Source organism: Crocodylus siamensis, chromosome 2 (genome assembly GCF_052110815.1).
Source record: "Crocodylus siamensis isolate JL-2025a chromosome 2, ASM5211081v1, whole genome shotgun sequence".
In the NCBI taxonomy this organism is placed as follows: domain Eukaryota; kingdom Metazoa; phylum Chordata; order Crocodylia; family Crocodylidae; genus Crocodylus; species Crocodylus siamensis.
In genome coordinates, this window is record NC_143396.1 from 102362568 (window position 1) to 102378946 (window position 16379).

Consider the following 16379-nt stretch of genomic DNA (forward strand, 5'->3'; position numbering starts at 1 on the left):
GATGACCACATCCTTAGCCCTCACTGCCTCTGTAAGCTGACCTAAGAATTCCTGGTCGAGCTCTTCTCCCTGGTTGGGAGGTCTATAGTAGACTCCCACCGTTAAGTCTCTCTCCCCTGGACTGCCTTTTACTCTAACCCAGAGCACCTCAGAGTGCCCCCCCTCTACCCCCTTGCTAATTAACGAGGAAGTATATTCCTCCTTGATGTAGAGTGCTACTCCTCCACCTTTCCTTCCTATCCTGTCCTTCCTGTATAGCCTATAGCCCTTGACACTCACCGCCCAGTCATGCGATGAGTCCCACCACGTTTCTGTGATCCCTACTATGTCAGGGCTGGTGACAGCTAGGAGGAGGGCGAGTTCCTCCTGCTTCTTCCCCATACTTCGAGCATTCGTGTAGAGGCATTTGAGGCCTCCAACGGTTGTGCCCACTGACCCCCTAGTCTCAGCAATGCCCCGTCCCCCATCGCTTACCTGTTTCTCCCTTTTAAATGTGGATCTAAAAGCAGTCTTTATTAGGCACTGTTGCCTGAGATGTTGGGTAGTGTGGAAGGCATCCAGCTAAAGATGGTTTTCTTTTGCATTGCCTTAACATTATTGGAGCTTCTCAAATCATGGCTCCGGTCTCAACCAAAATTACCTTAATTTTGAGGAAATAATAACTGGCAGTGCTGCATAAGATGGTAATGCTGACTTGTACAGGAGCCAGCAGGAGATAGAAACGTTCTTATTTAAGAGCTGAGATGATAAGAGATCAGAGAGAACAGAGAGAGAGGCAGAGCTGATGGCAGGTGGAAGAAAGAGGAAGAGAAGCAGGAGATAAGCATAATTGGATCTACTCCATCACCTTAGGATTTTAATGAGTTCATTTTTCCTAAGAAAAATAAAGGTCAACATTTGTTACAGGCTGAAATAGCAATCTCATCAAGAGAAAAAAATTGTGGTTTTGTTTTTGTTTTTAAATCACAAAAACCAAAAGCAGACCCAAGTAGGCAAAGAGAGAAAAATTTGGCTTATGCAGTTTAAAATCTGTGATCAGCTATAAGTTTATTAGAACTCTGTCTTTGTTACCTCTGAAAAGGCAACAAAGGTCTTTCTGGACAAGACCCAAGGATCGTACCCATTGTGTAATGCCAAAAGGATTGCAAATTTTAAAGGATGTGGCCATCTCTTTCCCCCAACATTTGGAATAAGGGCATTGTCTTCTAGAACCACAAAAGCTACTGTAAAAGTAACAGAGTGCAACACAGTAATGTCTATAGGGTAGGTAATTTAAAAATGAAGGAACAAGAACTAAACAAACATGTCATTTTTGAGAAGATAAAAACTGCTACAGAACCCTTTTAGAGTTACTCTCCTCCTACTCCTGTCAGACTTACTCTTGTCTGTACCGGCTCTGCTTTTCTTTAAAAGCTAAGAAGTGAGATCATTGATGGTTATTTTTGCTTTGTTTGGACTACATGGTTTTGCTTCATAAGGAGATGTTGCCACTGAGTCCTTGTGATTTTTTTCCTGCTTCAGAATGGAAAAAAAAAAAGCCTTCCTACATAATGGAATTAAGTCACCTCAGAAGTGGATACATGACCAAGAGACTAGATACCACAAGAAAATTAGAATTGATAGTGATTTGTGAAATGTGGATTGTGTATCAGTGAAATCAGAGCAGTCACAGACCCAAACATACCTTTTACCACACCTTCATCTGTGGCAAAATGATTATACTGAAAAATAGCTAGACAAAATAGATTTGGGAGAAAAGTTTCAAATATAGCTGTCTAAATAGCATCTATACTATCTGAAAGGAACCAGTGAGTGTGTAAAACCACATTTTCACTCAAATAAGAAATAGATGTAGACATATGGATGACTGACCACACAAAATTACCCCATTGTGAATCTAGAGTCACATATGTGATTGGCTATTGGTGGACCATGGAATCAGTATTTGAATTAATTGGACAGATTTTTTATTTACCTGTATATCAATCAGTATTTACAAGATTTTCTGTAGCAATATGCTTGTGGACAACAGGTTGCAGAAATTACTGTCTTTAGGAGTGAAAGTAAAAGGTTGTTTTGTTGACTTTGGGCATATGTTCATTAAATGCTATTGTTTTGAAGCACTTTGAAGACAATCTTCGTCAATTTGGTTGAGCTGTGCTTGGTGCCAAGTGAGAGGAAATGGAGGAAAATGGCTTTAACATTGTTTTGTGACTCTGTATTAAGTGTATATCAAAATTGCCTGTGAACTACTTTAACTTGGCCCCCCTACCATCTCAAATGAGAATCACCAGAGTGTAGGCACATGTGTCTTGTCTGACAGTGAGTCAGAAAAGGAGTATGACTGTGTTATTATACTACCTGAGGAATTCCCCTACTACAGAGTGAGTCCTTAAAGGGTGAGTTAATCTGGATTTAGCGATGCTTTGCATTACTGACAGGGGTTGCAGAGCCATCCCTAAGGCTATGCCCTGTGATCACAGGACTCCTTCCTTTCAAGTTAACATTTAAAATTATAGCAGCAATACCATTTTTTAAAAAAGATTAAAACGAAGAACTGCTGTTTGTAGGTATCTTTGCCTCTCTTTCACCCAAAATTGTATTTTTGGGATAAATTTTTGACCAAAGAAGGTTGTGCCCATTCTTTTGTATACGTATAACCAATAGCTGCATGTACAACTGTTTAATAAATACAATTGCACAGCATAATAAAACCGTCCTAACATTATTACCTAGAGAGCAAAAGCCTGACATTTTGTGCCTCTGGCAAAAGAACATCCTGATAAATATATTCTATGTGACTATGAAAGGATTAGAGTCTCCTGTTCTGCTAAGTGAACTGCCTTATATCATCTGCATACCCCACAGCTTCCTGCCTCGTGTTTGCTTTCTATTTTCATATCTATGGGAATGGAATTTGCTCTTCAGTATTCAGCCAATATCCCTCCTGCTGCTGCTGACGCCTTTGACTTAGGCCTGAGTTACCATGACTTTTTTAATGATGCTGAACCACAGTGAATGCACTGGGCAATCTTGAAATTCCAGCATGGTTTGCTCTAAAGTGGAACACAGTTTACACTGCTCCTAATTTTCATTCACTCCCACTGAATAGTGCTGGATTTTCAAATCCACATAGGAGAATTATAATGTGTTTACAGTGGTATGAATCAAGGGTAAGTCTACCCAGTGGAATAACTCTGCAATGAAGTTTTAGTGATACAAATACATATATAGCAAGAGTAAATACTAGCTAAATGGTATGTTTTGTTATCCCTTTAACTGCTGAAACTACTGTGCCTCTGTGACATCTCCTAAGTAATAACTCTTGTTCCTAATCAGGTAATAACCCTATTTTACCCTTTTTATTCAAGGATAGAAATTCATTTTGTTTATTTCTAGTCCTAAGAAAAAGTGCCAAGTGCTGTGTTCCTGATGTGCTCTTCATTTTTATATTGTCACAAAGAACTAAATTTTGTGCACTGAAGTTCAGAACAGTTCTGGAAAACACTGTTAGTCTTTGTTAATGTCAAGAAGAAGAAATGATTACTCTGTTTTAGATATATTTGAGGAAAATTATAGCTTTGGAACTGCTGTCTCCAGCTGTCTTCCATTTATAGTTTTTGTTCTTTACTATCTGTATGTTCTGAATGTTTTACTCTCTTGCTTTAAATTTTAAACATGGTGCAGACAGCTTACAGCATAATTTTAGTTGCAGGGCTTTAAACTGACAAACTTGTTCTTTTTATATCTTTCCCAAGCATTTAATTTGATTTCATGTTTTACCTTGACAAATATTTGTGATTGTCAGAAAGAGATCAGTGAGAAAAGTATTCCAGCAAAATGAGACCAGTAAATTTGTTGGTGCATGATTCATTCCTAGTTTAGTCACTAAGTATTTCCCATGAAAAAAACAGAAAGTTTTCCTGCAGTTTGTTCATGGCATAAGCTTAGGAAGAAAACAAGGAGTATTAACATTATAAAGCCTGGTCCTGCCCAAAGTCAATGAAGAAATCCGATCTCAAACACCAGTCAGGGAAAAAGGTCAGGGGGATGATAGAGGACAGAAGATTAAAACCATCAGTGCAATAGCTGGCAGCAATTAGTGAAGCAAACAAAGTCAGATGATTCAAAGATCAGTATGGCACTTGTTATATATCTGGCAAGGCCACCCAAGTACTTTGCTTACTAGGCCAGGCTCTAGTGAAGACAGGGTTGAGCAAACATCTGGCTCCAAACAGTTATTAACACTGGGAATGTTTGGATCTGAATCTGGACCCAAGTCTGGACCCAATTTTATTAAATATCCTCCTTCTTGAAGTGCAATGGTGAAAAAATATGTGATACTCCATGAATTACGTTGGGTTTGAGGGTACCCATCACATAATGGCACATAGTACTAAAATCGATTAAAAGTTACAGAATATGGAGGTATGTGGAAAGGTTTAGAAAACTAGGTCTATGAGCTAGATTCTTCAGTTCAACAAGTTGGCTTTGCCCTGTTTAGGTAGTATAAAATGAAATCAAAGCATATAGAGAGTAACAACATAACATGTCTTCTGTTTAATAAAGCTATTGCAAAACTGGCAGAGCTCGTTCTGTCCTATTCTGTGCAGTGTTGGAGGGGTGAGGAAATAGGCACAGTAGAGCATGCATGCTGTGAACCAAGTAGCTTTCATTTGTGCTGGGTCCAGGTAATTGAAGATCAAGGCATTTTCTTGTTTCCCTACCATCCCTCATGCCCTTAAGAAGGGGCTAGCTTTGCATTTAGGGGAAAGAAAATCAAGGACTGGAACTGTGGAAATCTGTTGTTACAAAATAAGATAAATCATGAAATCTGTTGCTTGTGGGTTTGGTTTCAATTCCAATCGCAGATCCATGGCCAATTTTTTTGAATAAATCCAGGCTGAAGTAAGGTTTCATATCAAAGCCATGCAAATGTTTCACACAGGTCTGAAGTGAATACGGATACAACACTAGAGCTTTTTTGAGTTTCAAATATTTTGTTCATTCAGTCACCAAAGCATGAAGTCAAGTGATTCAAAACGAAAAAGGGGCACACAAACCACAGTTCAACCCAGTTCTAATAGGGGACAGACATAATTTTGAACTGCATAAGGAAAGTGGATTCTGTAATACTATGAGAAAAGTATCCAGCTAATAAAACTGGACACTAAGATCTCTTGCTCCTTTAATCCTGGTGTAAAAAGGCTGCTTGAAACTCTCACAGGGTCAGTATTGCACAGTTCAGGATTGTGGAAAGTAAATAAAGGGACTAATTTACTGAGATATGGGAGAAGGGAAAAGATACGAAGTGCAGATGCTGTATGAAGTGGTAGCTGGAAAGACAGACTATTTGAATATTTATACCAGTGAACAGCAGATAAATCATTAACTCAGTCACAATCAGCCACCTATGGTCTGCAGAGTGTCTTTGGCTTATCTCATAGGTAGCCACATTGGGATACATAATGTCATGTATTGTCCAATAGGAGGTTTAACTAAACTTACTTTGTACTTGCAAACCAAGACAAGAAGCCAGTTCATCAGCTCAAGTGCACTCATCTTATTAGGAAGAACAAATAAACACACAAAACTCCCAAAAACCTAGATATAAAGCACCTAAATTAAAGTACACAAATAAAAGATTTTTATTACAGAGGTCCTCGAGCTACTCTACCTATGGTTACTGGTGCCTTTACTGCAGACACCTGCAGTAAACATTTAAAATGTTGAATTACAATAAAACCAAAATAAAAGTCAACTAGAAAAAATAACCGCCCCCGAAAGACCCTCCAAAACAAAAAAACAAACCAAAAGGAAGGAAGGACTTTGACTTTTAACTACTTTATTCAGGAGTTTGGGGTACAAAAAGTTGGCCCTTCTGGGGTCCAGGTCCAATATACAAAGACAAACAAACTACCATCAAACCAAGAGCACCATTACAGTCATAACATCACACTGTAACAGACACCTTCACTATGTTACATGTTGTGCCTAACATGCTGTTATGCAGTCGGGACACCGGCCACATGGTCATATAGACCAAAGCCCTGTATAAACAAATGATTCCTACCCAGCTGTATCCAATCTTACATGTGAAACACCTTCAACACAAACAGAAAAGCAAAAAGCAGCCTGGTGAGGGTCCAGGGCACGGCACGAGCTGGGTGTCGCCCAGGCCGGACATGACTTCAGGGTGTGTATTGAAGACAGCCATCCTCCACAAGGTACAGCACTCCCTCAAGGGCCCAGCATGCCTCAAAGGTAGGCACCGCCCCCCCAGAGCACAGTGTGTGCAAACGCCAGTGAGAGGCATGCCTGCATCAGGAGGCTGAAAAGCCACAGGGCATTGTCTGAGGCAGTTGTGGTGGCTCTTGAGGGCAGCCATCTTGGCGTGACCCAGTAGAAAGTTGGCCGGGCAGATGGGACCCCACTCAGCTGCCTGGTACAGGTAGGAGCATGCATAACTGGTCTCCAAGAGGCTCCTGCCTCCACAGCAGCAGCTCGAGGGCAACAAAAGACAGCTGAAGGCAGGAACAGTTGAGGAAGGCATGAAAAGGACAAGCTGTTGTGGTGCTTGGTCAAAGTGGGACACGAACATGCCAGTGGCTAGGGTGTCATGCAGCAACTGCCACTGTAGGCCACCAGTCTTCTTGGCAGTTGGCAACTTATGCAATGTGTATCAAGCCAGGTAGGCTGATGGGGAATCTGGCAGCCCCAGGCACCGTTGCCATGGTGTATTGGGCCACCCTGCCACCACCTGGGCATGGCAGACATGAACCACCCAGGCATATAGGCTTCTACACACCAGAAAAGAACAACTTATGTCACTGTCAGGAGGCACAGGGAGCATCATCAGGGTGCCAGGCCCACCAGCCAGCCTGCTGGTCATGGCCAGGGTGACTGGCAGTGCAGGAAAAGCCTTGCTAGGAGCATCTGTGGCACAGGGGACCTGGCATGCCCAGAGATAGGCATCCAGGGTGGCTGCTGCCTCCAGTGGAGGGCAGCCTGGATGTCATGCAGGAGACAGCCCATGCTGTGGACAGAGCCCACGCCTAGCTGGGTGGTCAGGGCCTCAAGCAAGAGCCAGGCCAGTGGAGTAGGGTCAAGGAGATGGCTCAGGTGGATGACACGTGTCTGGATGATGGCGGCCGTGAGGCTGGCGGAGGCTAGGCTTGGCACAGGGCACCTGAGGACTGGGTTGTGTACCAGGGGCTTTCTCAGCAGCTGCAGGAACTGCGAGTGCCAGGTCTGGGGCTAGAGGTGGCCTGCCAGGCTTCTACCATGCTGCGGTAGAAAGCCAGAAGCATTGCCCAGTTCAGAAGCATGAGGTCCAACATGAAGAGCTCCCAGTCAAAGCTGAGGATCCCTGCCCTCTGCAGGAACCAGAACACCAGTTGTTGCAAAGGTAGGTGCTCCTTGCCATAGAGGAGTCACTGAAGGGCTTGCAGGTGGAAGGTGACCACCTTGCTTGCTTGCAAGGCTAACCAGGCTCTGGCTCCCCTCAGTGACATATAGGTAAAGGATAGCTTGCGGGAACCAGTGGCACCCATCCCAGAAAAAATCTACCAGGAGGCACTGAAACTTCTTGTGTAGGTTCTGTGGCAGGTCGAGTACAGCACATTGGTGCCACAGGCTCATTGCCACCAGGTCGTTTGTGATGAGGATGTGTCATAGTTTCATAGTTTGTAGGGTCGGAAGGGACCTGAGCAGATCATCTAGTCCGACCCCCTGCCATGGCAGGAAAGAATACTGGGGTCAAATGACCCCAGCAAGATGTTCATCTAAACTCCTCTTAAACACCCCCGGGTAGGAGCCAGCACCACTTCTCTTGGAAGCTGGTTCCAGACCCTAGCCGCCCTGACTGTGAAGTAGCGCCTCCTGATATCTAACCTAAATCTACCCTCTGCCAGCCTGTGACCGTTATTCCTGGTCACTCCTGGTGGTGCTCGGGGAAACAGGGACTTCCCCAATGCCTACTGATCCCCCCGACTAGTTTATAACAGGCCACAAGATCCCCCCTCAGCCTTCTTTTGGAGGCTGAACAGGTTCAGGTCCCGCAGCCTGTCCTCATAGGGCCTGCCTTGTTGTCCCCTGATCATACGAGTGGCCCTCCTCTGTACCCTCTCCATGCTGTCGACATCCCTCTTGAAGTGCGGTGCCCGGAATTGGACGCAGTACTCCAGCTGCAGCCTGACCAGTGCCGTATAGAGGGGGAGGATCACCTCCTTGGACCTGCTCGAGATGCATCTGTGGATGCATGCCAAGGTGCAGTTGGCCTTCCTGACTGCCTCTCCACACTGCCGGCCCATGTTCATCTTGGAGTCAATGATGACCCCCAGATCCCTTTCTGCCTCCGTGCTGATAAGAGGGGAGTTCCCCAACCTGTAGGTATGGTGCCGGTTGTTCCTCCCGAGGTGCATCACCTTGCACTTGTCTGTGTTGAAACCCATCCTATTCTCGTCCGCCCACCCTTGTAACCTGTCGAGGTCTGATTGTAGCCTGTTGCATCCTTCCAATGTCCATGGTAGGAAAAGCTGGTGGAGCAATCCCTGGGCTCCAGGGGGGACTGGTACTTCCCTCTGTGGCAGTGGTGGCCTGCCCCCCCAGGTGGTACCCACCTGCTCGTACCTGGCTTTGGTGGTCCCAGGTAGCACCACAGCCACAGAGGGAAGCACCCGGCCCTCGTGCAGCTCAGGCAGGCAGGTAGGCTCGGGGTGGGGGGGGAGGGAGGAGAAATAAAGATCAGGCTCACCACTGTTCTTGGGTAGAGCCTGCTTTCCCGGGGTGCTGCCAGGCTGTCTGCAGGGCTTCCTTCAGAGCTGTGGAGCTGCACAGAGCCTGGTGCTTCGCTCCATGGCCCTAAGAGCAGCAAACTAAAACTCCTAGAAAAAATTTTAGTTTCCTGTGCCCCAAGTTATTTAAGGTGCATTACACATCACCAAATTTCCTACATCAGCTGGAATTAATGCTCAATATGCCATCAAGGCATGCAAACACCAGCACCTTTAAAGCAGTGCAAAAGCATTTAGCCTGCTTTAAAGTGTCATGCACACACCCCTCTTGTTTTGTCTACACATGAACTAGGTGGTTCAAAACAGAGGAACCTGTTGCAAAGTGATTCACACTGTTCATATGCTCTCCCACTATAATCTCCTCTTAAGAAAATAAAAAAAAAGGTTCCTTAATATGAAACAAAGTGATCTGGACAAACTCTAAGTTTTAGATGGTATAAGTGGAAAATAAAATAGGTGCCCTTTTTCCATCCAAGTGAACCATCCTCCAGGACAGTTCATGAGAGCCAGTGGTGCCCATCACAGGAAAAATCTACCAGGAGGTTCTGGAGCCTCTCGAGTAGGACCTGTGATAAGTTGAGTATGGCACACCAGTGCCACAGGGTTGCCACCACAAGGTTGTTTATGATGAGGACATGCCCACGGTAGGAGAGGCTGGGCAGGTGCTAGTGCCACCATTGTAGGCGTACCTCCACCACTTCCTCAAGGCCATCCCAGTTGTGCACCATGAAGGTCAGTGGCCCTAGAAACATGCCTAGGACCTTGAAGCCCTCATGACACCAGATGAGGCCCCCTGGCAAATCCAGGGGGTAGGAAGGAAGGAAGGAAGGAAGGATGTGAGAGTCGACTCCATTTCTTTTATAAATTTAATAGCACTACTACCTTTAGGTTCTCTCTGTTCCAGAATGTGCATAACAATAGTATTGCTGGTGGCAAGAAAGGTAGTATGAAAGGATTTCTAATAGTTTAACCTTTTTGAGTGGTAAATAGATAATTATTCATGCCTTCCTCCAACACAGAATTTTGTGGAGAGATATAAAATGTAAGTCCTGCTTGTGTATATTTACTGTAAGTGGCTATGTTTGTTCTTGGTGAGCTGACTTTTTTGATCTATAAAAGAATCACAAGAGTCCATTTTCTAAAGCGTTTAACCTATATTTTGTGAAGAAAGTTGCAGATTTTTATGCATGCAAGTAGCTTTAGAGCCTAGGACTATAAGCAGACAGGATGAATATCTGTTTGCAGATAAACAGGACCAGCTGGTGCTATTGCCTAGTATTTTTTTTTTTTTTACTTTTTCTTTGGGGCGGTGATTTGGAAGTGGGGGGAGAAGCTAAGTATAGAAGATGAGAAACAGAAGTTGTGACCAGAAAAAGACTTAGAACTGGCTATAGCAGCAGTCCACCAGCTGCCATCACAATGTGCATTGTGTACATTTGCACGGTGTAGACTCTAATTTAGTTTTACAGTCAAAAAAGAATAGGAGGCAATCACTACAGCATCCATCACCAAACATCATGATAAATAACCTGTTGTTTGGATCATGTATTTAACCCAGTCAAGAGATTTGGACTGGAAGGAACTGAAAGAAGAGCCAGGACCAAAATTAAAAACAAAACCAAAAACAAACCTCTCTTACGCAATGAAAAAGCACAAAAGAAAATACGTTTCCTTCTCTAAATCAGCAGCATTGACTCTGTATAAAAGTCACATATTTCTTTTGTTTTTTTATTTAATTTTCCTGTCAGTGAAGCTGCATCACAGTGGCTTTAATCCCTGCAAAGAAGGGAAAAAATGCCCATTTTGTGGGGAAGGTTGATATGTTTACTGGAATGCCCTGAATGCTTGGAGTATTACAATAATTCAGTTATTTGACCACAATAATTAATTTAGGATAAAAAAGCTAAGTGTCTCAGTGACTCAAGGGTTAGGTCCAAATCAACTTTGCAGGCCTCTAAATGGGACATCAAAACAGACGGCTAAGTCACAGATGAACATTATTCCTGTATGTACATAAAGCCATACAATTGTCATCTAAGAAACTTCATTTTAAACTAGAGTGATTCCTAGGCATCTGGTCTGAGGAGTCTGTATATATTCAGAAAATATCCAGAGTAATCACATAAGCACCTATCTTATGCCAAAGGTATACTGTGCTGGGAGGTGCCTAAAATCTGCCTAAGTCTCCAGCTGTGTGGACTAGCAGGTCTAACAACTCTAAACAAGTGTGTAGTCCAATAGGGAACCCAGCCTGGGGTATAGGAAACACAGCTCCTAGGACTTTCTTGACAAGTGGATGATGTGGGTTTGAGATACACTAGATCAAGAGAGAGTGCACTAGCCACAAGGCTACAGCTTCATCTCTACCCTTGAGGTTGGGTGATGGGCAGCCAAGTGTACATGATTCTTGGGGCCTCAAGGACAGCAAGCAAGTATGAGTTTGTCTCTATAGCAAAATGCTGGGGGGGGGGAGGTGGTCCTAGATTCTAGCCCCTGCTGCCTTGACCCTGCAACATGATTTGTGCATCAGAAGCAAAGCTTTAAATGGAGTCATTAGCATTCTGTCTGGGAGCCTTTCTACATAACATGCTTCAGGATCTGGAACACTATTTGTAATTTTAAGTCATTCACCATGTAATCCCTGCAAACAAAGTACACACTGACTCATGTTTGCAAGCAATGCGTTAACGTCTAAATTCAAGCTGCATAATTGTGGTGCAGTCATGTTTATTATTAATTTAAATGTTGTTCTTTGTAAACATCAATTATTTTGCTGTTTTAGTGAGTTTTCCTGATATTTACTGTGGTAATTAGTAATCTCACAAAAAATCAGATTTTAAAGAGTTGCAAGCCCACCTGATGAAATTATAAGTGATGAAACTACATGGAGAATATTCCGAAGTATGATCCCAGTTCCAGTTTTCCCAGTCACCGGTTAATAGCTGCTGTACCAGATAAGGGAGTTTTTCAGATTTACTAATAGCCATTCATGGATACTGCAATTAAGGTACAAGAAAACTCTTGCTATTACAGAACAGATATAAACCTATCTGAGTGTACTGCATTGATACACAGAAATGGACATCAAGGTTCTCCCCCCCCCCCCTTCCCATTTCTTCTTGCTGGGAATTGATCATTTTGAAAAGGTTTAACATTACAACTGGTCTCAAATTGACTCTTGTAATTTTATTTTCTTTCAGGAACAAGGCCTATAGTATGGGTTATGGGTTTTATATTGCTTGACTGAACTATGCATGGTACAATAAGACCTGACTGGTGTATATATGCATGTGTGTAAAACAAGTTGATGTAATCACTGGATGGGAGTAAGAGAGACATCTACTGGCTAAACTTATAGATAGACATTGAAAAAATTTATCCTTTGCTGGCACTGAGGCCTTGTTTTCAGACATGTATCTGTCTGAAGGATACAGGCAGGAAAAAGAATAGTGAAATGAGGTTTATGAAGCCTATTTGATCCACTTATGCTGCTAATTTGCAAATGGCAAGGTGCCTTTGGTCTGACTTCAGAATAACATGGCTAACTACCTCTTTCTAATAAATTTGCAAAGTAACAGAAATGCTTATGACATAAACAATAATAGAAAACAACAACTCTTTTCACCACCTGGTACTAACATGAATGACTAAATCTGCTTGTATCACAGTTGTTGAAGACATCTCTGTTCAGGTATTTGTGCAACACCTGTCTGCAATATCACTCACATAAATATTATAGTATATAAACATACAATATAAAAATGTGAACATTCAAATCAAATGTAGCAGGAAAACACAGATCAAATATATATTAAAATGAGTTGAATAGCAAATGAGGAAGGATTCTATTAAAAATTAAAAACAACTAAAACCAAACGTAACTAGCAGTCAGTATTAGGTGAAAAAACAACTAGAGAAAAATAAAATGAAATAAATGCATAATAAATAAAAGGGGATTCCTATTCTGCAGAAAAATTCTGTTCTTTCAAAAACATTGAGACAAATATCTAAAATTTCAAGAGCCATTGAATGAAAATTCTGAAAAATAAATACATAAATAATGCACAATTATAATGTTTCATTTTTATAAATGTGAAACATTATAATAAATAATATTTGAGGTATATGTACAATAAGAGCTCAAAGTAAGTACAAATTATCAAGTTGAGGCAAATATTTCAACATTCTAAAAATGAAATAAGAATGTCTAATGATTCCTTTTCATATAAAAACCTTCCTGAAAATTCATACTTCCCTTAGAATGTGCTTTTCAACCTAACTTTGTTTCATAGTGGAGAACTTTTTCATCAGCAATTTTAACCAATTCTATATACAAGATTTAAGAATTACATGTGGACTATCTCTTTCCCTACTCCTGTGATTGGCATGTACTCTTTACCCTATAATGAAGAGTAGAGGAGAGCTTGCTCTTTGTGGGAAGGGTGGGTCTTCTGTATGCTCTAATCAGAACACAAACTGTAGCCCAATTATGGGAATGGAAACTGAATATTTATAATGATGAATTCAACAGTGCTTTGAAGTTTGACCTGTGCATTTTTCTTGTGAAGAAAACATGCCTACGCAACTACCTACAATCAGTATAGCACAATTGCCTATAAAAAAATGATTCCATGTTAGACATATCAGATATCACGTAGCTGGTTGGATGTTTTCCAATTAATGCATAACTGGAAAATATTGATTTTTATCACATACCTAACTTTTATATTTAGTATGCTTTTGCTGTATTTAGCCATCTTTACAGCTGATTGGATCATATTAATTGTTCTGGTTATTAACTCATACTAATAAATAGATATATGGACAGACAAAAAGAAACCAGATAATACATCTCAAAAGTCTGTTTCAAAAGATTCTACATCATTGCTTTATACTTTATAACTATTATTTCTGATAGCAAGCTGGGGAATATGCAAATACAATAGAAATTATGTATCCCTATACAGAAACTTTATAAATTATTATATGATGATAAATTAGTAGAACTTAAAATACTATGCATAATATTCTGTCTAAAACTATTATAACTCTCCACAGATTGTGTTACTGTAACTTTCAAATGACAAATAAGTGCAATGAGAATGTTTTAAGTTGTTCTTTTTGTACTTTGAGGGAAAACATCCTGATATACATAAATAAAATAGTTTGAAAGTAAGTTCTGAAGTTTAAGAGGTTTTGAGTGTTCATAGGCTGCCCTTTAAAAAATAAACAGCTATATCACTTTTATTATTTATAGGGAGGTTTATGCTCTTGACCAAATTCCTACAAGATAACAGTGTCTGGCTAGATCTCACAGAACAAAGTTCTCATAGTTCAAACCAGTGGCTTATCTGCCTGTTTGATCTGTTTCTCTCCCCTATTGGCTCTGTGGCTCTCTCACAGCTCTCTTTATCCTTTCCTTGAGGGATGGGGAACTACATCAATAGCCTTTCTTTTTCAGACTCCTGGAGTTCAGCCTTTTTGCCTATGTGATGAAAGGAAAAATAGGGAGACATCATTGTAAAGTAAAACATATCAACTATGAGCATATATAGACCTTATTCTAGTTCAACTTACTGTTATGAAATATCACCAAATCTTACAGTTTGACTATTAAATCCAGATGTAGGTTCCTAAATAAAAGTTTCTTCTTTCTCAGGGCAGTCACTTAAAATGGGACACGTGCTCATAATCCTGAAATCAGGTCACTTATTTTTTTAAGGACCTCTCTACCATGTTGATTTGAGACCCTAACATTACACATCTAGACCTGAGATTTTTAGTCTGCTATAAACCTAATATATTGAACCATCAACCTTTAAAACCTAAGATCTTCTCATGAAAATACAGATGACTTTATGCTTTTACATTTATGCAATTTATGTGACTAGTCGGAATCAACCATTAATTATCTGACTAGCTATTTCTAAACACAAATGTCCAGTGTACATGAAAGTATGGTAAGTTAGAAGCCTGATTTGCAAGTTGTGAGATTTTCTGCATACAGATATCTGGTCTTGAGTTTTGAAAATGTGTTCTAAGTTTGTTCTTCATTTTAAAAGTAAGTTATACTAGGGTGGTCTGGTCCTTTAAGAGGAGGCAGGCAGCTGTGTTGTAGAAGCCAGGTTGTTGGTGTTTAGATAATTAGGGAGTATCAGCTAAAAGCCCCAGGGAGGAAAGCAGAGAGTGGTGAGTTAGGGGAAGAAGTAGTTTGTGACCAAAAGTCAGAGTGGAACACAGGTAAACTTACTACCTGGAATGAGCCAGAACTCAAAGGCCTCTCCAATAGCCAGCACAAGAGCTAAAGGTGTTGTTTTGCCCATTTATGTATTAGGCACAAGGACCATTGGTCTATGTTAAAAGCAACTGTGTAACTACTGGTAGGTGTGAGGGACAGCTACCTTGAGTGCCAAGTTAGGAATGCCAAATCGGTCTGTACTATTTGTGAAGAAATGGGCATTTAGTGAATCCTTCCCCTCTGGAATCTGTACCTTGGCACAAACTGTTGTTACTTTAAGAGCAACAGAGCCAGCCAGAGCGTGGGCAGAGCCTTTGTCAGTGCAAAGCGGCTAGTATTCACTTGGGATTCGGCTGATTTAGGGGACAGCGATTTGAATCACTGTCCCAAATTGATTCAGCCGAATCTGATTTGGGAGATTCAGCTGCTGCCCAATCTCCAAATCAAACAGGTCCCATCCCCCACCTGATTCCCCAGCCCTGTTATTGGCTGCCCTGCCTGGCCCTAGTGTTCCAACTCTTTAAAAAGAAAAGCACTCATTGGCTGCTGCCAGGTTGGGGGCAGGGATTCCCACTGCAAGCGGGACTCTGCCACGACCCCCTATCCCCCGTCTACTCTCCCAGCCCCCCCATGGCTGCCCCACCTGGCCCCAGCATCTCGGCTCTTACACAAACTACCTGAAGCCGTGCACTCACTGGTTGCTGCCAGATGAGGGGGGTGATCCCTACTACCCCCCTTGCCCCATGCTGCATGTGGGGACTCTGCCATGAGCCCCCAGAGGCTCTGATGGTGACTGGAGCACCCAGTGAGTGCAGGGCTTTAAAATAAATAAATAAATAAATAAAAGACCTGGGATGCTAGAGCCAGGTGGGACAGTCATTCATGTAGCTGGGAGAGTGGGCAGGAGTCAGGAGGCACTCAGAGGAGGAGGCAGGGGATGGGGCCTGGCAGGGGTCCCCCATGGTCCCCTCCCCACTCCTCCAGCCGCTTCCCCCCACCCCCTACTTACCAGCACAGAGTTCAGGTCCAGCTCCAGCTCCCTGCAGTGGTGAGTGGGAACTGTCCAAATTGCCAAATCTCCAGATCTCATCCAAATTGATCCAGAGGCTTCGGATCAATTCAGACCTTTTCATTGGTCTCCCGATTGGATTTGGGTTCAGAGATTTGGCCACCAAATCAGGCCAAAAGTCTTCCAAAATGAATCAGCAACCAAAACTTCACACAGCCTTACAGCTCAGTTGGGACTACCTAGTTCCTCATAGACAAGATTCCGCCCCCCCCCCTTGGAACCAACATGACTGCCCCCTCATCCCTACTCTCCTTCAGGGTTTGCCACTCCTATTAAC